At 54.1% G+C, this 25,851-nt stretch overlaps 1 protein-coding gene and 1 long non-coding RNA gene across 2 annotated transcripts in view; both read left to right on the forward strand.

Annotated features, from left to right (window-relative positions):
* Positions 1-15,116, forward strand: part of LOC143647202 (uncharacterized) — a 97,322-nt gene extending 82,206 nt beyond the window's left edge. The window contains exon 3 of the long non-coding RNA XR_013157919.1: positions 14,227-15,116. This is a non-coding gene — a long non-coding RNA (uncharacterized LOC143647202). The remainder of the gene's footprint in view (positions 1-14,226) is intronic.
* The window catches only part of CDH4 (cadherin 4), a 646,269-nt gene that overhangs the window by 197,681 nt on the left and 422,737 nt on the right, over positions 1-25,851 (forward strand). The gene's annotated exons all lie outside the window — the stretch shown is intronic.

The following is a 25,851-nucleotide window of genomic DNA, read 5'->3' on the forward strand; positions in this document are numbered from 1 at the left end:
TGAAGCTGGTTGGAAGCCTGGATTTAACTCATCTGTCATCAAATATTTGATAAGATCAGAGTATGAACTTTCCAGTGATTTCTCCTGGGAGCTAAGAAGAAAAGACTACTGGGCTGCACCTATGCATTTAGTATGAAAAAAAAATTAATATGGTAGACCAGTTGCCCCCTAGGAATAAGAGATTCATTGCTTTCCAGCGGGCAGTTTCATGAAATGAAATGAATTGGCATACTGTGCTTCATTTTGATGATTTTGGCAAATAAGTTGGGTTCTTCAGAATTGAAGTCAGCACCCTCGTTTCATTGTAGGATGTGGTTGGCAGCTACGGGCCCCTAAAGATCCTCTGATAGAGAATTGTATTCAATTTTCTTTTTTAATATAATTACGGGGTGACAGGGAAACCTGGCCAATTTTATTTTACTGCAGAATCCAAGCCTTCCTCTCCTTTGGCTGAATTTCCATGGCTATTGTGGATGGCAGCACCACACTCTCTCCCAGAATATTCTGTAGCACAAAAGCCTCTTTGCTGAGGAGGTTGCAGGTCCTCTAGTAGATTTATTCATCCAACCGACAAGTACTCACTGAGTACATCCGCTCTGCCAGAAACAGACTCAGGGGCTGGAGACGTGCAGAGGGGGTGACCAGTCCCAGGCCAGCTGCAGAGAGACCCCAGTCCGAGCCCAGGTGTGAGGTGGGCTGTGTGGGGTGCCGGGGTCCGAGGCCAGGTGTGAGGTGGGCTGTGTGGGGTGCCGGGGTCCGAGCCCAGGAGTGAGGTGGGCTGTGTGGGGTGCCGGGGTCCGAGGCCAGGAGTGAGGTGGGCTGTGTGGGGTGCCGGGGTCCGAGCCCAGGAGTGAGGTGGGCTGTGTGGGGTGCCGGGGTCCGAGCCCAGGAGTGAGGTGGGCTGTGTGGGGTGCTGGGGGAGGCTCCTCAGCCTCCTGCTGATGCCAGCTCCCCACGGCAATGGCCGAGGGTCTTCCCAGTGCCGGCGAAGATCAGGGTTGTGCCATGAATGTGCAGTGGCTATATACCGTGCACAGGCTGTGCCCAGACAGCTGCCCACACCCCACACCAGCTGGCCTGCTGCCCCCACCTCGCCGAGTGTGGTGGACACCCAGCCGCCCGCCCCTCCCGCTGCTGGAGCCTCCGTTGCACTCCGGGGCCCCTGCTTCTCTTGGACTTTCTGCTAAACACATGTCCCTTTGCATCAAAATCGACAATCAGGTGGCCATGCCAGCTCACTCATTTATGATGTAGTTCTGATTCAGAGCGCTGGAGTGCCAGGATGCCACCTGACAAAGGAGGGGGAACATGGAGACTTTTTGCATACGGGAGTGAACAGGGATTTTTTTTCCAGTTCTTAGTTAATCATGAACAAGAAAAATCCACGGAACACAGGAAAGAAACTCACTCAAGGCTAAAGGTCTCGTTCTAGCTCCACTTTTAACTCCACCCACCCCCACCCAGCATGCTCTGAACATAGCACACCCCAGAGACTTGAGCAGTGATAGAGATGGATGCATTTCCCAGCAGCCGGAGGCCGAGGGGCGGGTTTGGGGTCCCTGTGAGTGTACTGCGTCCGTTCCTGGCTCCGGGGGCGGTGGGGGTATGGGGGGCATAGGAGTGTACATGGGGGGGTATGGGGGCGGAGAGCAGTGGCTTCACAGACCCGATAGCATCTGTGTGCTCATAGCAGTCACGGCCCAGCCCATTGCGGCGGCTGAAAGCCCCCCTGCGCGCCCACCACCCAAAAACCAGACCCCAGCTGGGTGAGGGTGAGTCACTGCTGTGGACGTGACATGAACAGTCACCAGTTCATCAAGTCAACACGTGGCGGTGCATGGTTTTACCCCCACCAGGAGTAAACCCAAATAATGTGTTTCATCTCTTCCTTCTTCAGGGTGTCTCTTTACATCTCATCCACTGCCCTCCAAGGCTTAGAAACAAGATTTCCCACATCTTCACCCGCAGACTTCTGGGTGGCCTTTTCTTGCCAACGCCCTCTCCTCCCAGCCTCGCCGCTCTCTAGAAGTTCTGGGGGATGAGGGTCGGGGGGCTTCCCATGGCCTCAGATCTGCCCTTTGCAACCTGCAACTGCTCGTCAGTCGTTGCGTCAAGCGCCGGTCTCCCCTGTGGGCAGTTACACCTGGTCGAGACCCAGACACTACGAGGAGCTGCCTGTAGCCCGTTTGACTGTGGCAAGGTCGCCTTACACCTGAAACTACCCTTGATTAGCCCGTGCCCCTCTCCCAAGGCACTGGGCTGCGACTGCCAGCGACCACACCCGAGGCTGAGCTGCCCCTTGCCTGGAGGTGACCCTGTGATCAGGGCTTCAGTCATGGGACGAAGGGGCCTCGGGTACCCATGCTTCCTCGGCGCCAGACCGCGGCTGCAGGCAGATGCTGGCCGCACCCGGGCTGGCAGGTGGGGCACGGAGAGGTTAAGTCGTGTGATATTGAATCCCAGCCCAGTGGGTGGCAGGCCGTCCTCTGTCACCACTCAGCCCCCACAGTGATCCCAGACCTGGCTCCTCACTCGCGCTTTCTTGGGGAAGCTTTGGAAAAACACAGCCTTTGTGGGCCCACTCAAGAGATTCTGAGTAGAAGGCTGAAGGCCTAGGATCTGTATTTTTAAAAACTGTACAGATACTTCTGACCAAAGAAAAGGTTTGGGAACCTGTGTTTAGCTCGCAGATTGCTGGTTGAGTTCCATTATTTGTGTCTTCAAAAAGGAAAATCCAACCTACACCTCCTCCCTGGCCCAGCACTTCCCCTCCTGGCTGTTATGGGAGGGAAATGAGAGTGTTAAAAGAAGCTTAATTGCCCTAGACTGGAGGCAGCCCCAGTGGCCATCACGAACAAGCGAACGTAAATTCAGGGGTGAGGATTCCACGCAGCAGGGCAGCGGTGCCGGCTGCTGACACACAGCCCACCGCCCCAGCCTTGTGAGCAGGTGGGTGGGAGAAGCCCTGCAGGGTAGGGGGTCGCTGCTCACCTCCATTTCCGTGGCATCCTAGAGCAAGCCAAACCTTCCATGGCTTAAGAAGAAAACACACAATGGGGGTCTCCCTGGGAGTGAGGGGTGTCCCATTGCCTGGAACAGGAGGGAACTTTCTGGGGCTGGAGGTGATGCTGGTGTGTCATTGGGGCTGCCTCACCCGGACTATGCCTTTGACCCTGGCCTTCAGCAGGGCCACTTTAGACTCACGCAGCCCGCAGCAGAGGAAAAGGACCGGGACGCACACTGAGCCCTCGTGGAGGACGTGCATGCGGAAATGTCAGGGCTGGAGGGCGCCGAGGTCACACATCTGAAAACAAGGCAGATTGACAGAGGGACAGAGGGATGGCTGGGTAGGTAGACAAGGGAGAAAGCCAGTAGAGTAGTTTACTATACTGTTCTTTCATAGTTACTGTATGTTTGAAATTTTTTTTTAATAAAATGCTTGAAAAAATAAATATAGCCATTTGAGGACCTCACGGTAACTTGAGCAGGTGACACAGCCACTGATGCCTTCCCTTGGCACAGCGTGGCACCTTGGCCTCTGAGACACTCCCACCACAGTCACAGGCCCTGCAGAGCAGCCCACCAGGTCCTCTCTCGCTGCTTTGCCCCAAGCGGGGAGCCTGGCTGGAGAGGAGGCCGGGGCATGGCGGCAGGGGTCCTCTGCTGGGGCCAGGGGATATTTGCTCCAGGAGCTGTAAAATTCCAGGAGGTGGCCCAGGCGCCACCTTCCCCGAGCTGGGCCATGCCACAGAAGCCCTGGCTGTGCTGCGGCTGGGACTCTTCTACTGCACCTTGATTTTGAAGGACACAAATTGTGACTCAGCTGAGGTCTGAGTACCCCAAAATACTTGGTATCGGGGTGAAGGGCTCTCTCCTTTTATGGAGCTGCTCTGGGGCGTAGGTCAGCAGTTTATGATTAGCCCTTTGTGGGAGACTTGGGGAAGCTTGTAGTTTCCATCCAGTTGCTGAGATCTAAGGAGCCAAGTGGGATTTGGATAACTGCTGGGTCACTGGAGGGGCGGGGTGGGCGAGCATAGCCACCTGCCTCCTCTCTGAGCCTGGACGTCGGTTTAGGCAGGACACCTGAAGGGAGCGGGCTGGCTTGGAGTTCTGCCCCCTGACATTGATGGTAGGCCCTGGACAGAGGGGTCCTGGTGGGGAGGCTGAGAACCCTTCATCGGGGCATCTGGTGGGGTCAGTGCAGTGAGCTGGCCCCGTCATAAAGGGTCTTCCTTTGGGAGGACTGGGGCAGCGTAAGCCTGGGGCAGAAGGGCATCTGCAGAGCTGGCTGTGCACAGTGGACTCCTCGAGGTGCACTTCTGTGACCTGACGAAGCCATTAACAGAAAAAGGAAAGATGGCAGGCAGAGCGCGGCTATCGGCGCGGGGCACAATTTCTTTGCTGCCAGATGGCGCCTCCCTGTGAATGCGTTTTGTGTCCAGCAAGTGTCCGGGCGCCGTTGTCGGCTGAGAGCGGCTGTCCTCTCAACAGAGCAGATTCAACAACTAACAAATGGGACTATTGTTTTAACAGTTCATGGTGAAGTGACAATTCCAGGCAGCGGATTGCCATATGCGTGTCCTGTGGATGTGTCTCTTCCCTCCATGCCCTGGGCAGGCTGTGGCGCTCCCCCTTGCACTATACACGTGTAGCCGGCTGCCGCTAGGCCCCAATGCCATCCAACTTGACCTGTGATTCCTCAGGACCCAGCTCCTATGTGGGGCACCTGCCCTTCGCTTTCCAGCATCCTCTGAGTTCCCAAGTTGCGCCTGGTGCCACTTCATTGCTGGTGACAGTTCAGGGGCCATGCAGGAGCACACCCACATGTGAAGAGGTGAGCCTTAGGGGCCAACCCTGCTCTGAGGGAAGCTCAAGCTTTCTGGGGAGGAATGGGGCCCCGTGGTCACCAGAGACAGTGCAGGGAAGGTCCTGGGACATTGGCTTTTTAACAACCTTCTGGGTGTTGTCACCACACACTTAGGGCATTGACACGTCACTCCTGAGCCTTTTGGTGCATCCACAGCCCACGGCTACGTCATCAGCCCAGAGATGTTTCCAATGCAAGGGTCTTAAAACACCTCCCGAGTCATTAAAGAAATGTGAAGTGCCATTCAGCACCACGTGCTAACAAGGATGGTTGATTGTACTTTAATTCTCTGACGATGGATGACCCGTGTACGATTTGTCTGTTCACAGTCGGTGTGCGGGTTTGAATCTGCCGTGCACCCTAGAAGAGCCAAGTTCTTTAATCCTCATTCAGTATTGCTGGGTGGGAGCTTTTTGATTATCCATGGAAATGTCACCCACCCAATTGTGGGTGGTCACTTTTGGTGAGATGGTTTCCATGGAGACGTGTCTCCACCATTCAAGGTGGAGCCCTTCAAGAAGGAACCATTTTGGGTAAAACTTCAGAGTCAACAGAGCCACTGGAACTGACAGAGCCCTAGGGAAGCCATTGAAGATTCCCAGAGAGAAAGGTAGCAGATCTCGCCACATGCCTTTCCAGCTGAGAGAGAAACCCCAAATGTCATTGGCCTTCTTGAACCAAGGTATTTTTCCCTGGATGCCTTAATTTGGACATTTTCATAACCTTAGAACATGTGAAATTGCAACTTAATGAATTCCACCCCCCCTTTTTTGGGGGTGCATGGTAAATTCCCCTTTTTAAAAGCCATTCCATTTCAGGTATATTGCGTTCTGGCAGCTTGCACACTAGAACAGTTGGAGTACGTTTGACTAACCAGGTGTCCTTGCCCATCCTGAATGACAGCTTATTAAACTTCTGCTGCTTCCTTGGGAAGGAAGTCCCTTCTAGAGGAATCCTATTGATTGTATCACTGACCCCATCACAGAACAGCACATGACACATGCCATGATTGACCCCATATCAAAGCAAAACATTTTTACACCAGGTTTGCAAATCACAAGTATGCGTCTCTGATGGATAAGCCCAGACTCACCGCAGAGCGTCTCCTGGGTGCTTCCCGTGTGACTGCTGGGCCCTGCAGCCTGGCCCAAGAGCACTCAGCTCTGTGGAGTAGGGGAACTGTGAGCTGGACCTGCTTAGCATCTGCCAATCAAGGCGGACCTGCCAGAGCTTCTCCCCCAAACCTGAAGAATAGGAGTTCTGAACAGACTGTGTGTGGCTTGTGGTGCTGGAGAAATCCACCACCGAAGGCTGATGAGAAGCAGGAGACAAGAAGAGGGACCACACCCACTTAAATATGTGGCTTCTAGCCCAGGCCTCAGGCCCAGGCCACCCTCAGCCCCAGGCTGCCCAGCCCAGGCCACCCCGGTCTGCTCCTCTCTGTGGAGATGGGCCCTCTGTGGACATTCCCCGTAAATGCAATCACGCAGCACATTGCCTTTTGCACCTGGTTAATTTCTCTTGGCCTGTCCCCTCCCCACGGAGCCTGGCAAAGCCGTGACCCACACACCTCACATGCCCTGCTCGTTTGTGGGTCTCTGTTTCCCTTCGATTCTCCAAACTTCTCGGTTCTTATGGAACAGGTTTTTCTTACGGGGCCATTGCCTCTGTTGCCCATAAAAATACCTTTTAGGAAATGAGCTGGAAATTAGGTGCTGAGGAGGCGCCATAGAAAACGCCACCGTGGTTGTCACGTTTCCTCTCTTCTCATCTGCGGTTGGCAGCGGCAGCCGAGGAAGGAGCGGGAAGTCCGCACATGCCTCCTACGCAGGACGGGTCTCGCAGGCCACGGCAGCACCCAGGGCCCTGGGGTAGGGTGGGGCTGCTGGTCTGCTCGCTGACCCTCCAGCAAGCCTGTCTTCCGTGACATTTGATCACCCTCCTGACACTCTCCCGCCCCTCCAGAAGGAAAACAGATCCAGCTGGCACCGAGCCCAGGCCCCGGTCCTGCCCCATGCCGACCTGGGACTCCTGCAGCAAGGCCCAGAAAATCAGCAAAATGAGACCCTGCAGCTTTGCGTGGCTGCCAAAGTTCACCAGTAACCGGCCCTGGAAGCGGGAAGCCGGGGTGGGAAGGAAATGGCCATCTGATTGCAGCTCGTTACGCATAACTAAATCCAGGAGCTGGAGAGAGAGGGAAGCGTGAAGCGGCAGCCACTCACCCCAATTTACCAGCCACACTCCCCAAGTTGCACCCGTGGCTAATTCCTGAGAAGTCCTGGATGGAGGTGAAGTCTCTGCTTCTGATTGTTTTAGAAATGATCACTTCTGTTCACCCTGAAACTTTAGAGAAGTTTTGTGGGAAATGTTGCCTTTGTCTTCTTTGTTTTTTCGAAACTTGATAAAGAAATCTCCATCTCTGCTCTCACACGCTGTGCAAATCACTAAAATCTATAAACTTTGAATAGATTTAGAAAATCATACGCTGCAATGAAAGAAGCCCGTAAATGAATCTCTGCATTTGAAGTTTTGTCATTTAACAAATGCATTGTTATCCATTATCCTTTCAGTACTTAACAAACAACTCATAATGAAATACAGAAGGGCTCAATTGGAAAGACTTTCTCCCTCCCCACCCCCCCCCCTCCGCTTTCTTTCAAAAACAGCTATTTCCTTGCAGGTAGTAATTTTGTTTTAAGAAGAACGATGTTTAGCACCAGGCCTTTTAATAAAATATGTGTGAGAGAATAATTCTTCTAAAACATTCTGTATCTACAAAAATCTATATGTGGGAGAACTTGAATTATTCTCTAATAGATTTTATTACATAGCAGTTAAGAATTTTTCTGAGACACATCTAGTCAAAGGCATCAATTTTGGGTAACAAAGCACCAGAGAGAAAGGAACTTATTGAAAATTGGCGTTGTTCCCTCTTTTGTGAATCCTTTATCTGCTGCTTAGCTATCATTTTCCTCTGGGAGGTGAAGCTTTTTAAGCTGGAGCTGCTGGGTTGGGCTGCATACTGTGCCTGTCTAATAAATTAGCCACAAAGTGGTGAGTGTCTTGGGGACCCGCATTTTCTGTGGGGACCCCCACGGCAGGATGCTGTGCTCTGGGGACGCGGAGGTGCAGAGAGGCCACCCTGGCAGCCTGCGGGAATGGGGGTGCAGTGGGCACAGGCTGGGGGGGTGCTCGTGAGCAGGAGGCTCGGGGCACAGGGAGCGGGGAGGCCCAGCCCAGGCCCAGCGGCCACCAGCCAGCGCCCACTACTTACACAGGACCGGACGCTGCCCACTCAGGGCCGAGGCGCAGCAGAGAGCTGCCTCAGCCTCATCCCGGAGCGATGGCACAGCACCCTTCAGGTGTCCACAGTGGCTCTGCGACTAGCTGTGCACAGGGAAAGGGCAGCCCCTGGCTGTTGGAGCTCATGCATGAAAGGGGAACTGGGGTCTGGGCCCCCATGGCTCCTTAGGGAGCCCGCATTCTCCAGCAAAGCGTAAGGGGGCGGCCCAGCTCATCCTGGGAGGTGGCCACGTACACCCCCGGAAGAAGGTGTAGCCGGGCCAGGGCTCTGCTGTGGGAACGGCCATTTCAGAGACCGAACGGAGGTCAGAGGTGGGAGGGAGGGAGCCAGGGAGGCCCTGCGAGAGGTGAAGGGGGCTGCGCTCCTGGAATGGCTGCCCACAAGGTAAAGCCACGATGGACGTCTGTCTCCCCAGCTTTTTATCATGAATGCTTTCAAGCTTCCAGAAAAGCAGAGTGAATTGAATAATAAACACCCATGTACCCACCATGTGAATTCCTCAATTAGCATATTGCTCTGCTGGCTTTATCACATAGCTCTCCATCTATTCATCCCTCTATCCATTTACTTTTTCGTGCATTTCAAAATAAAGTGCAGATGCCAATATACTTCACCCAGTGTGCATGCATCTCATTAAGTGGAGTTCAATATTTGTTAACATCTTTGAGGCAAAGTTTTATAAAGAGAGCAGTGCACAAATTTTAAGTGTACAGTCTCTGGAGTTTGGGCAGATGTGTGTATACCTGTGTAACAAATGCGAACTGAGACATAGACCATTCTTATCATTCCAGAAAGTTCCCTCATGCCCTTTCCGAGTCAGTCCTTGTCTCCACTCCCCCATGTCCAGCTTCAAAGCAAGCATTGTTCTGGTATTTTTCATCACAGTTAGTTTTGCCTGTCCTAGAACTTTTCTGCAAGGCATCATTCACTCAGCACGTTTCAAGATTTGTACGTGTTGGTGTGTTTGTTGGCAGTTTCCCTTTTCTGGATACACCACAGATGGGCCTCAGTTTTGTCTTTGGTTTCCACCTGTGGAAAGGCTGTTGGCAGTTTGGGGCAGTTCTAAATGAAGCCGCATGCACAGGCTTGTACAAGCCTCGTTGTGGCCAGGTGGTCTTGTTTTCCCTGCCAACATGCTTTACTTCCATGCCTAAGCCCCTTTATGCTTCCTACTTGCATGGTCTGTCTTTTCCCATCTTTTTACTTTCCACTTCTCTCAGCCAGACCCTATCCGGGAGACCCAGCCACCTCACCTGCTGCCGTCCACGCCATGTCATCCTGTTGGGACCCCTGATTTGTGCAAGGCTGCAGTGGCGCTGAGGGACCCTGGGCCAGTGGCTCTGGGGGTCACCGGGGCTGGAGCCGGACACCCACGACTCACCTCTGGCTCTCATTTCTCATCCACGGATTGTGGGGGACAGTTCTAGGTGCCCCAGGGGAAAGGAGGACCAGAGGGAGAGAGCCCTCAGGGCACTACAGAGGACAGCGGGCACTGAACCCCGGGCCATGGCAATTATTATTCATTTACTATTTTTCTCATTATGGTGGCCATATCCAGTGGCGTGGGGCCGGTCCCTTCCCATGGGAGCATCCCCATCTGAGGGGGGCACCCCAGCCCAGGGGCCCCTCTGGGCTTCGGCAGGGCCCGGCATCAGGAATTTGTTTACATTACTGTGTTTGTCAAATAATGAACATATTATAGGCCGTGCTTGGAAATGGAAATTAAAATTGTAATAGGATAAACAGTAGAAGGAAGGAAGGACAGGCACGAAGGAGGGCTCGTTGAGGATAATTACAAATTATAAAGCCACTACTCACACCCGCTTTTGGAATTGCAGAGTGAATTAAAATGCCTGTCTGAGAGCAGCGCACACAGAAACTGCGCCTTCAAATCCTGCACCGACCGAGTGCTCAGTAGCGTGTGGGCAGGGCTCGGCACAGCGGGGCCAGCCTTGCCTGGGCTTTGGGCTCTATCCCCAGTTACCTCGGACAGACTTAAGCAACACTGTGTATACATTTGCTGAGATGGAAAACACACAGAGGCGCGGAGTGGCTGCCTCCTGCAGTTTGTGCTCTTTCCCCTCAAGACCTGGGGAGAAAACGACCTTGGCGTCGTCCTGGAATCGGCCCATCGTAAAATGACTTTATAATGAAAAGCCGGCTCCTGGCGGTGCCTCTATAGCATGAGGCAGAGGGGTTTTCTGTAAATGTCCATCTTTAATCTTTATAAATCGTATTCTCTTGACATTGGAAGTATTCATCCCACGGCCCCATGGCCTGGCGTCTGCTCAGCCACGTAGGCGCCGAGACCCAGAGCCCTGGGCTGCCCACGTGGGCCTTGTCGTGGAGACAGCAGTGCAGGCTCCTGCACTTCACATTCCCTAGCATTTAACCGCCTCTGTCCAGGTGTGCTGAGCATCTGGGCAGACTTGGGCTCTCCAGGAAGCGTGTGATCCCCCAGCAGCAGCAGTGGGGGGTGGAGTGGGGGGCCTCTGGAGAACCTCATGTGATGGAGAAAGAAGGAACTTTCTTCTCCTACGGATGTTTCATCAATGAGAACAAGGACCGTGACTTTCTGGAGCCTTGGCCTGGCCCCATCTGCCTGTGCCCTGAGCAGTGGGAGAGCCAGGGGAGGGAGATGGCGCCAGAGCCTCTGGGCCGAGCCACCTCCCCCAGCTAAGGCTTGGGGCTCAGGCTCCAGGTGACAGAGGTAACACATTAGCATATCTGGCTTCTGTGTGACAGGGCAGGTCTGATGGGAAAAGATTGTTGGGGAGAGAAAGACCAGCAAGCCCTGTCCTATCTCTGAATGCCATGCCTCATTGGTATTTACCGACCACCTGTTCAGCCATTGGGAGCCCAGTTGGGGGTAGTTTTTTGGATGGATCATGCTGTGGGCAGAGGCCTGACGGGGCTCAGGAAAGGGTGGTCACCACCTGGGCGCTTTCAGCCTTGGAGAACACAAACCCTTTGCACCTGGTTCTGGGCGGTCAGAGCCACAGGGCCCAGGGACCCAGTGCTGCCAGGAGGTGCCAGGTGAGCTTGGGCAGGAGGTGTGCTGTGCAGAATACTGGGGCTTACTGCGGCTGCCCCGTGGTACTGCTGTCAGACAGGACAGGTAGCTGGCAGCACAGCACTAGGCTCAACTAGCACGGCTCCTTTGTTCTCTCCTCTCTAGGTAAGTGACTCACTGCTAAAGTGGGACGATGTGTCCTTGTCCCCCCCCGTGTCACCACGAGAGCTTATGCTCCACCCCGGCTCCTCTGAGGCTGTGGCGTGAAGGTCTGGGGTAAAGTAAGGTGGCCCTGCCGTGTCTCCCTGCCATGTGCATGCTGGGCCATGTTCTCCAGCCCCCCGTGGTGTTCCCTGACCTTTCTTGTTCACACTTGTGCAAATGAAGTGTGTGTTGTAGGGTGGTATGAGAGCACTAAGCAGGGCATCAGGGAAAAAGGCAATTCATGTGCACTACCAAAATTTGAGAAAATGATTAAACTCTCCAGCTCTCTGGCACAGAATGTGCCAGGCCCAGATGAGATCCAGCACAGAATCTCAATGTAAACCTCAAAACCTGCTCTCACTGTGAGCTGTTTTTCTTATCTTAGCAGCTAGACCTTGTTTTCTTGAGTATAATTTGGAAGGCTCCATTTACAAATCTTTAGTGTTTCTAGGAGTGTGTTTTTTGCTCTTCCAGGGCTACCTTTGGGCTCGCTGCTGGCCAGGCTGAGGTTCTTTTGTTTGCATCATTGATTCAGCAGTGTTTTGAGTTAAAGCAAATGTTAAGAACAGATAGCTAGAGCTTTGTATCTGCTCCTTGGATGGGGCCTTTGGGATGCAGCATCCTCTTTCTGTGGTTAAGAGGTGTCCCTTGTACCTGCGCTGTCATGTTCTCCTCTCTAACTTGACATGTGTGCTCACCTGTGCTGACGTTGTTGTAAAAGAAGCCAGGCCAGGCCGTTTGGTATGCTCAGATGTGTGCCTGCCCTGTGCCAGGAAGGGTGTAGCAGAGAGGGGCATAGTTAAAAATAAAAAAAGAGAGGAAAACAAAAGACAAAAGAATCCAAGTCTGGGGAAGCCTGGTGTGGTGTAGAAATGCATAAGGGTGAGGCAGCCGCCACCCCGCAGGCCGTGGGGTTTCTAAGCACTATTGCCAGGCTTCGCACTTGGCCACGAGCTTCCCGGCATCTGAAGAGTAAAGGGAAAGACAACCAAAGCGCTTCCGGACATAAAAGGGAAGCGTTCTTGTTTCATTCTTCCTTTGTTTTCCTGGCAGTAAATATTCTTACCAGAACTGACTTATAAAAGAATTATTCCATCTTGGGTCTCTTCTCTCAGGGTACGTAATAGCCAAATAGACAAATATTAATGTTTCTAAAGATAATGTGTTGGAGAGTTCTGTCCGCTTGTACTGGGCCATTTTCTTCAATAAAGCAGTGGGAATAACACCGAGTTGTAACTCATTGAAAGCAGTTACCCTAAATAAGTCTTCTTTTAACAGTTTGGTTTGATCCAAGGGAGAACCCAGAATACTTGGAAAAACTGACAGGCATAAATAACTGAACAGTCCTCCCTGGAAAACCTTGATGAGAGTTGGACGGGAGGCGCTTGGCGAGCATCTTCTCTCACTTGAAGCTGACTGCAGATGTTCTGAGATGTCGCTTGCGAGTGCCACACGTTGCTTTAAGGCACTGGGCACATGTGCTCAGGTTGAGGCCCTTTGGGGAAGGTTAGAAACTTCATAGAGACCAGAGTAGCAGGGCATCCGTCCATTGTCCCAGGCGGATGTTCCCCGGGCAGACCTGGACCAGGTTCTGGACTCATACTCCAGTGCGCAGAGCTGACTGCCAAAAGGAAGGACTTTCTCTAAAATAAGGAGAGGAGATTAAAAAGAGGCAAGGGAAGTAAAGTAGTCAACTAGTGTTACGGAGACGAATGTGAACGTTCTTTTGAACACGTAACCTGGGTGTTTTTCTTGATGAGCGCACTGGTGGGGATGGTGCCACTGGAGGAGGTGAAAGTTCCAGGTGTTCCAGATGTCTGGGTGGCACTGATCCCTTGCCCGGAATCTCCTACCTTGTGTGAAGGGCGTGGGCCATGCTTCTGCCATGAATTCAGGATGTGGCACTTGGACGGAGAGTAACTGAATCCAGGAGCTAGTGAGATACTGCCTCGGGGAGCTGGGTTAATGCTGCGGTATCCTTGGCTCGCTGTCAGGCATGGCACTGAGTCTGGGGGGTAGAATGGGGGCCGGGCTTGTTTGTCGGTCCCCTGCGTATGGCCATTGACTCCTGCAGTGAAAGGCGCTTTGCCATGTAAGTGCTGTCTGCCTCTCGCGCACCCCAGAGGGAAAGAAGTCTGCTGTGGACTTGCTGCTGCCTGGGCTTCAGGGGGCACTCCCTTCCCAGCGCCCTTCTGGGCTGCCGCAGCCTTTCACAGCCTTGTGCTCTCAGAACGGGAGAGCACAAGGCTCTCCCATGTTCACAGACATCTGGAAAGGTGATCACGCCCCCATGTCTCAGAGGTCCCCTGCACCCCAGGAGGCAGCCTGCACATGGCACTTCTGGGACTGGGGCCTGTGGAGTGTCTCTGGGATGCCCAAGGTTAGCTTTAGCCTGAACTTCAGTGGTTTCCCTGCTCAACAGGTCCCATCCCACAGTCAGGCTTTAGACCTTCTGTTGTTCTCACTCCCTGCAGAGATGCATTGACTGCCAGCATCATCCTTGGAATTGATCCCTTAAACATTGTCTTGAGAGGCTTCCTACACCTGGGTTATTTGGGGCGACATCCTGAGCCTTCTCTTATTTTAACTTCATGGTTCTCAACGGGGGAGACCCAGCCCCCCAGGAGACACGTGGCAATGTCTGGGGACATTTTGGGTTGTCACCATTTGGGAAGGGGTGTGCAGCTGGCATCCGGTGGGTCAAGGCCAGGGGTGCTGCAAATGGACAGGACAGCCCCACAACAGAGAAGGATCAGGTCCCAAATGTCAGCAAGGCTAAGTTGGAGAAACCTCACTTTAAACGATGCCTGAAACTTTAACAATTATTGCTATTGACAGGACATCAGCATTACCTTCGGGAATTACCTTCAAGAATTCCAACACCGACAGTTGAAGCTGACAGTGTGCGAAGCCCTCTACTCTGCCTCACCTCCACGTAACCATTTACAATGTTCATCAACTCTGAGATGCACGATTGTTGCTTTCCCTTTGCAAATGGGGAAACAGAGGCCCAGAGAGATTAAGTAACTGCCTGAGATCTCATAACTGGCAATGGCGGCGCTTTCTGTTCTGTCCCGACTGTGAACAGGCTGTGTCTCTTTGCTGCATTTTCTCACCCCACCGAGAGTAGGGCTGGGGGGACCCATGTGGGACAGGGGACCAGCTTTTCCCAAGTTCAGCCCCGAGGGCTGCTTTTCAGGCGAATGCGGAGCATGGCAGCCAGCCCCTCCCCTAAGTGACCAGCCTGTGTGTGGACGCCGCCGCAGCCCTGGCGCCTTGCCACAGGTGAGTCTGACCAATGACCTAAATCGGCACCAGAAACACAATCCCGTGGGGTCCCTCCTGAAGGCGCTGGGTGGCCCCTTCCCCTGGATCTCAGAGCAGAGGCAGCCTTAACTCACGGCTGTCGTTGCTTGCCACTCAGAGGGCTCTCAGCACTCTCCCCAGCTCCTCCCCGAGCTGATTTAGGAGACCCGCCAGATTTAACGGGGAGAATAAAGGAGATGAAACAACAAGGGCAGGTCATCCAAAGCCTTCCGAATGCAGGGGAAGGTGTTTCTCTTTCATTACCCAGCTCAGCATTCATTGTTTCACTTTTTAACGTTTTGTCGGAGATGTAAGGCTTGGGGCCATTTTTTCCTGTGGAAATTGCATTTAAATTTCCATCTGTGTTCATTGGTGTGAGGCGTAACCGGGCAGCTTCGATTCAGTGTGGGGCGCCCTGAAGTGTACAGCGAGGTAGCATTTGAAAAGGGCTAGATGGAGAGAATAGGGTGGGGGTTGGAGAAAGTAGCACCGTGATAGCCCATGACATTTTGTTACTGGGCTGTCTAAAGGGTGCTGCACAATGACAAGGGTTACAGTATCGTTCCCAGCTCTTGCAGCAGCGCTGGTGCCCCAGGCTATCACAGTTTGAGAGCCAATCAATAGAAACATGATGTGAAGTTGAGGGAGTGAAAGACCTTCTCTTTTTTTTTGTCTTTGCTTCTTGTGGTCCCAAGTGTAGCAATTCCCACTGTACCCGAGAGGGTCCAGTCTTCGACTTTGGGGTGCGCATTAGGCTCCCGCAGGAGTGACCGCAGTTGCCTTCACATGTTTCTGAGGGTCTGGGCCTGAGGCTGTGGGGGACAAGGGGGGCTGTTGTTATTCCGCATCTCCAGTGTTTGGCGTCATACCTGGCACAGGTATCATACCTGGCACAGGTTAGGCGCTCAGAGAATGTCGGTTGAAAAGAGAAAAGAGGGAAAGAGTGAGCAGATGGTAACATCTCCACTCGCTCTCCAGAAGCTGAGCATCCAATGTGTGTTTGGGGAAGTCGAGTCATCGCGTCTGCTCGTGTTGATCGATTGTCCTAAGGTATCCCAGATCCACATGGTGTTTCCAGTCTTTATTCAGATTTCCATGTTGATAACAAGGGGCAGGGGGGAATCTATTCATACATTAAGAAACTCAGATTCCAGAGACTCTGGAGATGGCATCAAAACGTGGAGCTTGAATTAGACAAATACAATTAAAGTATCATAATATAATCTCTTGCCACATGGGATTTGATAGCCATTTCTTCCCCTTGAGAATTCGGAATGTGAATAACAGCAAAAAACAGTGACTTTATTATTCAAGTATTTGCAGAGATCGTAGAAGGGAGTAAACAGACAGTGACACGTTTTGTTGTGAGTCTTTTCTAGAATTATGTTCGGCAACTTGCACGTTTGGGGAAGAGTGGAGAAGCTCATGCATCTTATTTTCATATGCAGTGCAAGCAAGAAACAAAACTCCTGACAATTCTCTGTCCTTATTAAAATCCAATTACGGTAATAGCTCAGACTAAAACTTGGGCCATTACGAATGCAATATAAATGTTTAAACAGCACCACTGCATATGATAGTTCTTCCGTTCACATTTCTTAACATGGGTGATCTGGTTCTCAATTGGAGCGGACTTTCTGGGGTTTATTTGGTGAAGGAAATTTGAAAGAGCCAGCTGCTGAATATATTAAATTGTATCTACATTATTTATTTTTCTTCCCTCCTTAATGATAGGGCCTCCATTTCACGGTATTCCAAGTCATGCTCCATGACTTAGGCTGAATTGCATCAGAAAATTGCTTTAACAAATTTATATGGCACCTACTCGGTGCAAAAAATTTTGCTCTGAGTGACTCAAACTTGGCCCAACCTGGAAAAGTTGAAGAGTGAGAAAGGCCCGCCTAGACCTGTGTATTGTGATGATTCAAGACACCTGGGTGGGAGCTGACGTGGGAGGAAGGAGGTGCTGGAAAGAGTCGAAATGTTTCAGAAAGAAATTGTAGTCCCTGTGGGCCGAGAGGCTGCAGGATGCATAGACAGCTGTGAGCAAAGAGAGGAAAAGGGCAGAGCCCTTCGCCGGACGGGAAGGGTGGGGGCCTCTGGAAAAGCTCATTTAATTTGATTCAAAAGGCATTTTGCTACATTGGTCTTTCCTATGTTGCAGCTTGGGTGAATGTGCCCCGTTTTGAGTGTTTGGGGTGTTTTATTTTCCTAAGTGTGTTGGCAACAGGTTGGGCAAATTTTTCAGAAAATATATTCTTTTGAGTCAGTTTCAACAACTACAAATAAATATATCCTCACACACTTCCGCAGACATTTACAAATATATACACTTTCTCTAAGGTGGTTTTTGTAGAAGCTGGAATGGCTCAGCGCTAGGTCTAATCAGGAGGCCGTCGAGCAGCGCGGGGCGGTCTTGATTATAATAACCGCCTGCAGATAGCGCCGTGTTAGATTAGCTCATTCAACCGCTGTTCTCTAAGTGGATGTGGCTTATTTTTAGTCCTCGTGTGGGGCCAGGAAGCTGCCTGCAGAGGAAGTGTTGGCAGCGAGCGGGGCCAGCAGCAGGCCAGGCAGTGGGCTGGGTGTGGGGCACCCTGTGGGGGCAGTGGGTGCTCAGTGGGGTCGGCAGCACCTGGTGGGGTTGCAGCACTCTGGTGGGGTTGGCGGCACTCCATGGGGTTGGCGAGCCCTCTGTGGGGTCGGCAGGCTTTCCATGGGGTCAGTGGCACCCTGTGGGATCAATGGGCACTCGGTGGGGTCAGCAGAATGCCCTGGGGTTGGTGATGCTCTGTGTGGTCAGTGGGTGCTTAGTGGGGTCGGCAGTGCTCATGGGGTCGGCGGTTGCTCCATGGGGTTGGCAGCTGCTTCCTGGGGTCAGTGGCCACTCCATGAGGCAGCAGTGCCCTGTGGGGTTGGCGGTACCCTGTAGGGTTGGCAGCTGCTCCATAGGGTCATTGGCCACCTCATGAGGTCGGTGGTACCCCATAGGGTCAGTGGGCACACCATGGGGTCAGCAGCGCTCCGTGGGGTTGGAGGGCACCCCATGGGGCTGGCAGTGCCTTGTGGAGTCAGCAGTACTCCATGGGCTCGGTAGTGTTCCATGTGGTCATCAGTGGTGCTCTGTGGGCTCAGCAGCCGTTCTATCCCCGCAGGGGGAGGACTTGTGTAACATAAGCAGCGTGGGTAGGTTCCTGGATGTCCCGAGCTGCGTTTGCTACAGAAACCCACGTGGGTGGCACTGGAAGCGAAGTCCGGCATCCTCCAGGACACCAACAAAGCCACCGGCCCGCCTAGAACTGGCCAGGGCGCCCTGCAGCCTCCGGAGATGAAGTCATGGGCTCGGGCGGGACCTGGAGGGTGCTCCACCCAGCGAAGGGCCTGAGAAAGGGAGCGGGCCTCCGAGTCCACGATGCGCCTCAGCAGGGCCCGTGGGTCCAGACAAGCAGCTTCGGTGATGCCGGTGCCACATTAGGGAAGCTGGGAGCACAGCAAAGGGGCCTCTCTGGACAGTCCTCACCCCCTTCCGTAAAACCCAAACTGTTCTGCAATATAAAGTGCATCTTAGAAAGCAAAAGCAAGGTAGTTGAAAACACCCGTATTTCACCACGGGGGAAGACTCGAAATACTCGTGTATCCTGCTGTCTCTGCACACACTGTTCTACAGAGTGAGCTCACACCCGTTGTGTGACTCATGCTATTGCCCTTCCTTCTGGGTTAACTTAAGCTTCCTCTCTGCATCCGTAAAACTTTACTTGGATCTTAAATGAATGAGTGAGGAAATGCAGAGTGAGAGAACAGTGTGTCCTCCTGAGATGGAAGTAAAGAGGGGCTGGGGCCTCCACAGCCGAACAACTGAGATCCCTGTGAGACTTCATATACACAAGCCCCCTCCTCACCTGGGAGTCCAGACCACCCACAGAGTGTGTCCTCACTTTGGACCACAGGAGGGGAGCACTACCACCCACTAGATACCTAGAGAGGAGCACCCCCACCCGCTGGACACCAGGAGGGGAGCATCCCCAACTGCTGGACACCAAGAGGGGAGCATCCCCACCCACTGGACCCCTAAAGGGGAGCACCCCCACCCACTGGACCACAGGAGGGGAGTACAACCACCGACTAGACACCCAGAGGGGAGCACTCCCACCCGCTGGACACCCAGAGGGGGGCACCCCCACCTGTTAGACACCTGGGGCGAAACCCCCACCCGCTGGACCACAGGAGGGGAGCACCCCCACCCGCAATGCAACAGAAGGAGAGCACCACCACCCGCTGGACCACAGATGGGGAACATCCCTACCTACTAGACCCCTAAAGGGGAGCAGTCCCACCTGAGCATTGCTACCCTCTGGACACCAGGAGGAGAGCACCCCCACCCACTAAACACCCAGAGGGGAGCATCCCCACCCGCTGGACCACAGGTGAGGAGCACTCCCACCCACTGGACCACAGGTGGGGAGCACCCCCACATGCTGGACCACAGGAGGGGAGCATCCCCACCTGCTTGGCTGCAGAGGACCTGCTGCTGGGCCTGAGAGCCTTGGGCTCCCAGCAACAAGTCGGTGGCCACAGTGAGATATTTGGGTCCAGGGGTCTAGTGCCTGACTTGCTGGACATGATGTTGGACACAGAGCAGACAAGAAAGCCAGAGAGCTACAGCCCTGGGCCCCAGGGCCAGCCCTGCTAGCAGAGGAGGCAGCAGGGACATGGCAGCTGTGGTCCAAGGCCGGCCATAACAGCGTCTGCCCTAGAGAGAGGACCAAAAGGGGGATATATCGGGAGGACAGAACAGTGCAGGTATCTGAGGGGCTTGTCAGTTGGCAATGGGGAGAACTCTCAGGCACAGGAGCCATGGGGATGTCTAAAGTGAGGGGCTTGGAGGGGGTGGCCTTGAGGATTGGGGCCGGTGTATCTTTTAAGGTCTTTGGCCTATCACGGGGCCCTCCTGGCACACTGGACAGGGTGGTGCTGATGCTGCCTCACTGCATAAAGTTTGGTGGGGAAAGGGGTGGCTGGCTTGGAAGGCCAGTGGCTCGGGACAGCATGGACCCTGTTCGCCCTCTCCCCTCAGCCTCCTGCAGCCTCAGTACCTTTGTCAGCGCCCACAGGGACAAGGGCCTTCCCTCCCCAGTCTCCCTCCATGTGGCCAGTGCAGTGGACTCACCTCTGGGGCCACTACCAGCCCTCTGGAAGAGGCAGTGTGACCCGCCTACCCAGGGCCCAGCCTGGGAGGGTTGGGGTGGGAGGGGCATGTGTGCCAGTCCCCACCCTCTGCAGAAGGGGAGTCACACGGCAGGTCTGTGCTGGGCCCCCGGGAAGATCAGAGCCTGCCCCCATGGATGCCCTCTTCCAGGACTGAGCTGTGGCAGTTGGAACTCTGGGACCACCCTGGGCGCCCATGGGGGTTGGCTATGCCATGTCCCCAGAACCCACCTGTCCATCCTCCACCCTCCTCCTACCCACAGAGGTAGCCGAGACCCTTCCGGAAAGATCCGTGGAGAAGTGGGGGAGTGGGGTACAAGGTAGGGAGGGGGCGGGAGTGAGCAGCAGGCGTGGAGGCCATGCTCTGAGCACTTGGGTGGGCATGGAGGTTGGCAGGGGCTTCCAGGAGGAGGTAGCCTCTGAGGTGGGCCTTGAAGGAAGGTGAGGATATGCGTGAGAGGTGGGGATGGGGCTTCCCGGCAATGGGCCAGATGGGGGTGGGGCATCCCAGCCACAGGACACGTGGCAGCCTGTGATGGGTCTCCTTCCACTGAGGCGGGGGTGTACCAAGTGGGTCCTGAATCTCAGCCCAGAGTACGCAAGGCCGAGCAAGCAAGAGGGGGGACCCAGGTGGAGGTGAGGGAGTGGGGAGAAGGGTCTCAATTCAGGCAGGCCCCAAGATGGCACTGGACAGCTGCGGGCCTATGGCAACATCATGTCCCACATTGAGATGACAGGGACGGGTTGAATTGAGGAAGAGACGGCAGAGTACCTCTCACAGCTGCTGGCAGGCAGCAGCACTTCCACTCGCAGCTGCCATCTCAGGGTACCGTGGAGACAACTGTCATATTTTAAGGGTAAAAAAAGGAGGGAGAGAGAAAAAAGGGGGCGGGGAAGATTTTTCCATATGGTGAAGGTTCTCATTAAAATCAATTGTAAACTTTGCTAATAGCTGGGTTAACATCATTTGGAAATCATTGTAAATATCAGCTGCATCTATATTCGGCATTTGAAATTTTCTGATGAAAGCATGTATAGCTGCATGTGTTTCCGTGGAGTGTTATTCGTTTAAAGTTGTTTGAAAATCTTATCAGAAAGATCTCCAACCCAGAAATTTGGTGATTTGAGCCAGGCCTGAATCTGCACCCACTGGAGGGCTGCTCATGGACAGGGGGCCCGGGTGTTTGGGGGGGATTGTGGCTCTGCATTCCCTGGCATGTGGTTTTCCGGAGGACACGTTTTCCCGTGTGAGGCTGGACCCTGCAGGTGCCTGAGGGCGGCAGCGGCAGCGCAGGAGTTTACGTGGAAGTGGAAGTTGACCTGGCCTCTCTCTTCCCTTCCCACGGAGGACGTGGCAGGCTGCATTGGTGGTTCTGAGGCCCCGGCTGCCAGGTAGGCTCACGACGCCCTGCATGAGAGGGGGATGGTCCTGTCGGTTTAAAATGCCCCCACTCACTCCTGCCCCAGGCAGGGCCCGTGGGAGCCAGGGGGCTTCGGCAGCCCTGGGACTGGCCTCCCAGCCTTGCAGTTGAATAGCCTTAGTAGGTTCGTGTATAGAGGTAAAAGCTGTGGAGATGTGCGTGCTGGGTTGTTTTAGGGGAGGCAGGGTACACCAGCGGGGCGGACCGTTTGGGGATGGCGGTGGAAGTGTCTATCCTCCGGGATCAGCACCTCCCCCGGCGGCGGCTGCGGGGCCCGTGCCTGTGCCTGTGCATGGGCCCACCTGGGGGCCTCCGAGTCCAGGCCTGAATCGCCGTGTCCAGAAGCAGAGCCCCGAATCTGGGGGGCCCCCTTGACCTCAGAGACTTCGTAAGCTTCCTTATCCCCCTAAACCCATGCTTTTACTAAGATCCCCTTGTACATTTCACAAAAACTAGAGAATTTATTTTTTAAAAAGCCTCCCACGAAAGCAAATGGGCTTAGACCATGCCGTAGGCTCTAGAATGTTCTCGACAGCTACCAACGAGGAGATTCTAAAGGACATTTATCTTCACTCTGGCTAGCCCTCAAACATTTATTTAAATTAATTTAGCATGAGATTTGTACATGTGTTTGGGGCTCTGGCTGTTTTATAGATGGTGGAAGAAAGGCAGAGGGAAGAGTCCAGCACTTAGCCAGTATCTGGCAGACCTTAAAGAGAGCGCTAGGCTTCTCAGTCAGAACCAAAGCTGGTCACCTGCCTGGGGAGAAGAGCTCCTGGATGCACCCCAGCTGTCTCATTCCTCACACCACTGGTTCCCTGCCTTGCGGGCAATGATGCACTGCATTATACAAATTTGAGAGTGTAAGTATACCACAGAGTAAATATCTAGGAAGGTCTCACATTCCTGATGAGATGGCTAGGGGAGAGGTGCTCGTGTTTGCTCTTGAGGACTGAAGCTTACTCACCGGAAGCTGACCTTTCAGCCAGCCGGACCCTCCTGCTCCCGAGGCCATGGTCAAGCCCACAGTCTTGACTGGGACACGAAAGCTGAGGCTGCTGGCCATGGTTGGTGGCCAGGGCCACAGATGAGCGCGAGCCCCTGCCCTGCAGCCAGGCTGCTTCTCCCCCCAGCAGTTTGGCCTGCAGATGCAGGACACTTCCAGCAGGTGCCCACACCTGCCCAAATTTCCCGTCTAAGTGTCACAGGAGCCACCATGGCAGGGCTCTGGGTGAGGCTAGGTATGAGCATGTGTATGTGTGTGTAAGTGTGTATATGCATGTGAGTATGTCAGTGTGAGCATGAGTGTGACCATGTCTGTGCATCATTGTGTGTGAACATGCATGTGTGAGCATGTCAGTATGTGTGGGTAAGTGAGCGTGTGTGTGAGCATGTTAGAGTGTGTATGTATGTGTGTGAACATGCATATGTCATTGTCAGTATGTATGTGTAAGTGTGAGCAGGTTTGAGTGTATGTGAAGGTATGCAAATGTGAGTGTATGTGCACTCGTGTGTCAGGTATGTGTGTCAGTGTATGTGTGAGCATCTGTGAACATGAGCATGTGTATGAGCCCATATGGGCATGTGTACCAGCATTCTACTCTGTGTGTGTAAGTGTACACGGGCATGTGTAGGTTTGTGAGTGTACAAACATATGAGAGTGTTTGTGAACATCTGTGCCATTGTATGTGTGTATGCATGCACATATGTGCGTGTGAGCATATGTGTAAGTGGGGGGGGTGTATGCATGCGCAGTGTGGATAGCCCGGCCTAGGGGAGGGATTCTCACGCCTGGGGAAAGCGGAGACCTGGCCAGCCCCCTGCCCGCACCCGCCTCTGCGCTGCCCACTCCCGCTTGGACATTAAGCTGCATCGTGCCTGGGGCCCAGAATAGTGGGCGGCTCAGTGGCTGAGCCGATTAAAACATACATCGCTGGAGCCTGGCACACTTCATGACCCACTTCTCCAGGGCTGCTTATGACAGACCAAAAGTAGGTCGTCGGAGGGAGCGGCACTGGGCGGGGGGCTGTCACTTCCCGAGCGATCGCTACAACATGCCTCACGCGGGCTGCTGAGGAGTGGGAGCAGAGGAGAGAGTGTGTGCAGGAGACCCAGGCGCGGCCAGGGGGAGGGGCCTGGGGACCTAGAACCCACCTGCGGAGCCAGAGGCTGGCCTGCGGGCCTCACCTGTCTGGCCCTCTCCAGGTAGACTCGTTGGTTTGGGCACATTACATGCAAACTCCTGACAAGGGCCCCTCTGTCTTCACGGGGACATCAGCAGATTTGTAACTGAGGGGTTCTGTTTGTGTTTGTTTGGGCAAATCATAATAATCAGTCCATCAAACTCTGACTTTATTTTTGTTGATAATAGTAGGATCAGGATGCCAGGTAAGTTTGTTTCTCTTTTCCATTCATGCAGCATCCATGCCCAGAGCCCACCATAGAGGCCACTGCATCCCTTCCCAGGGCAGCCGCTGGAATCTCAGAGGACTCAGCCTCCTGCGTGGGCCCCCTTCCCCGGGCGGCCAGGGAACCCACCGGCCCGGGGCATGCTGCCTGAGGCTGGGTGCCAGCTCCCCCGTGCCCTGCCCCACTGGCCTGGATGGTGTCACTGCATCAGAGCAGGGCCCACTGCCCTGAGGCTGGGAGGGGCAGGAGATGCTGCATACCCCGCAGTGGGGGAGGGCAGCCCCCCAGTCTTCTGCAGGTTGGTGGAAGGACATGTGGCGTGGACTTGTAGTTGATACTTAATAGACTTAATTTTTAGAGAAGTTTTAGGAGTAGAGATTAAGTGATCAGTGGGTAGATGCAGCTTCCTTGGAACACCCTCCCTTCCCCACCCCCCAGTTTTCCGCATTAGTGGGGCACACTTGGTATAGCAGGCGACCCTGTATTGATACATTGTCACTAGGTGAATCTCTGGTTCCCAGGAGGGCGCCCTCAGTAGAGTGCAGGCCTGTGGGCTGTGACACATGCATGGATGCATCGTGGCACGAAGCCTCTGTGAGGTTATCACACAGAACAGTTTCAGTGTTCTCAGAATGTCCCTGGCCCCCATCACCCACCCCATACCCCTGCATCCACGGATCTCGTTGCTGTCCCCGTGGTCTGCCCTTCTCCCAAGGGCCCCATGGTTGGCAGTCCACAGCACGCTTGCTTCTTTCTCCGAGCAGTGTGCCGCCCAGGGCCCGCCGTGCCTTCTAGTGGCTCAGGGGCGCATTTCTTTGCTCACCGAGTGCCACTCCATTTACACGCAGGCCGCAGCGGTCACATACCTGGTTCCTGTTCCACACCCATCCCGCACACTGCAGCTGCGAGGGGTGGCCGGGGACCTCCGTGTGAGGGCGGTGGCACCTCCTTGCACTTCAGCCTCATGGCAGCCGGGCAGCCACGTCCCCGAGGTGCCCATTGCCCCGCGAGTAGACCATGGCACCGAGGGGACAGAGCCCTGGCGCCCTGCCGGGCCTGGCCATTTCAGCGGAAAGTGGCTCTAGCGAAGCCACTCTTCCCTGGAACCAGGTCCCACATCCAAAACTCAACCAGTTTCCTTTTCCCCTAGAGCATTTTAAAAATTAAAAAGGATAGAACCTGACAGCCCCAGGCCTGCACACTGATGTGCCCATAATTGCTGCAGTTGAGTGGAAGCTGCCACCCCTAAGAGATGGCTGTTCCCACCAGACCCCTCCTCTAGGGACCCTGAGACTGCAAACCCCATCCCCCTCCTCCCTATGGACCCTGCCCCCCTCCTCTCCGTGGACCCCGTCCCCGTCCCCCTCCTCTCCGTGGACCCTGTCCCCATCCTCCCTGCAGACCCTGTCCCCCTCCTCCCCATGAACCCCATCCCCGTCCTTCCCACAGGCCCCATCCCCCTCCTCCCTGCAGACCTCATCCCCCCGTGGACCCCCTCCTCTCCACAGACCCCATCCTCCCGTCCCTGCCAGCTACTGTCCCAGCTCCTCCATCACCGGCCCCTGCAAGAGCCCTGGACATTCTTTGACCAGAAAAGCCTTCCATGAAGCCAAGTATTTACTGGGCCTTAATTCAGCAGGCAAAATATCAACAGCACCCTCGGCACTGCCTTGGGAAGTAAAGATGTAGTTTTCTCTGAAACACGCATCTTTCTGAGCAGCTCTGGAACTGTAGCCAAGAGGAGACAGGTCGTGATTAGGGAGTTACCACGGGTGGGGTCAGGGCCCGGGGCTCCCCTGGGGATGGCTGGACATGGCTACACACGGCTGCCTTGGCATTTCGTGACCACAAGCTTCGGGCGAGGGGGCAGCGGGTGCGGCTGGGCCTCAGCCTTTCACCTGGAAGTGAGTGACTGTTCACCCATGAGCGTTCCGGCGAGGGTCAGGCAGAGAGTAAATGTCTTGTCATCATATGCTGAATTGGGAGACAAGAAAACTGGATTTTTTTTTTTTAGCATAAAACATCCTCAGTTTCGCTTTTTTGGCAAAGGATTGAAAGTTTGAAAATCTCAATGCAGAGTGGCTCCATGCCGTCCCCACCCACTGGCCAACCCCTTTGGAGT

The sequence above is a fragment of the Tamandua tetradactyla genome, chromosome 1, assembly GCF_023851605.1.
Source record: "Tamandua tetradactyla isolate mTamTet1 chromosome 1, mTamTet1.pri, whole genome shotgun sequence".
NCBI lineage: Eukaryota > Metazoa > Chordata > Mammalia > Pilosa > Myrmecophagidae > Tamandua > Tamandua tetradactyla.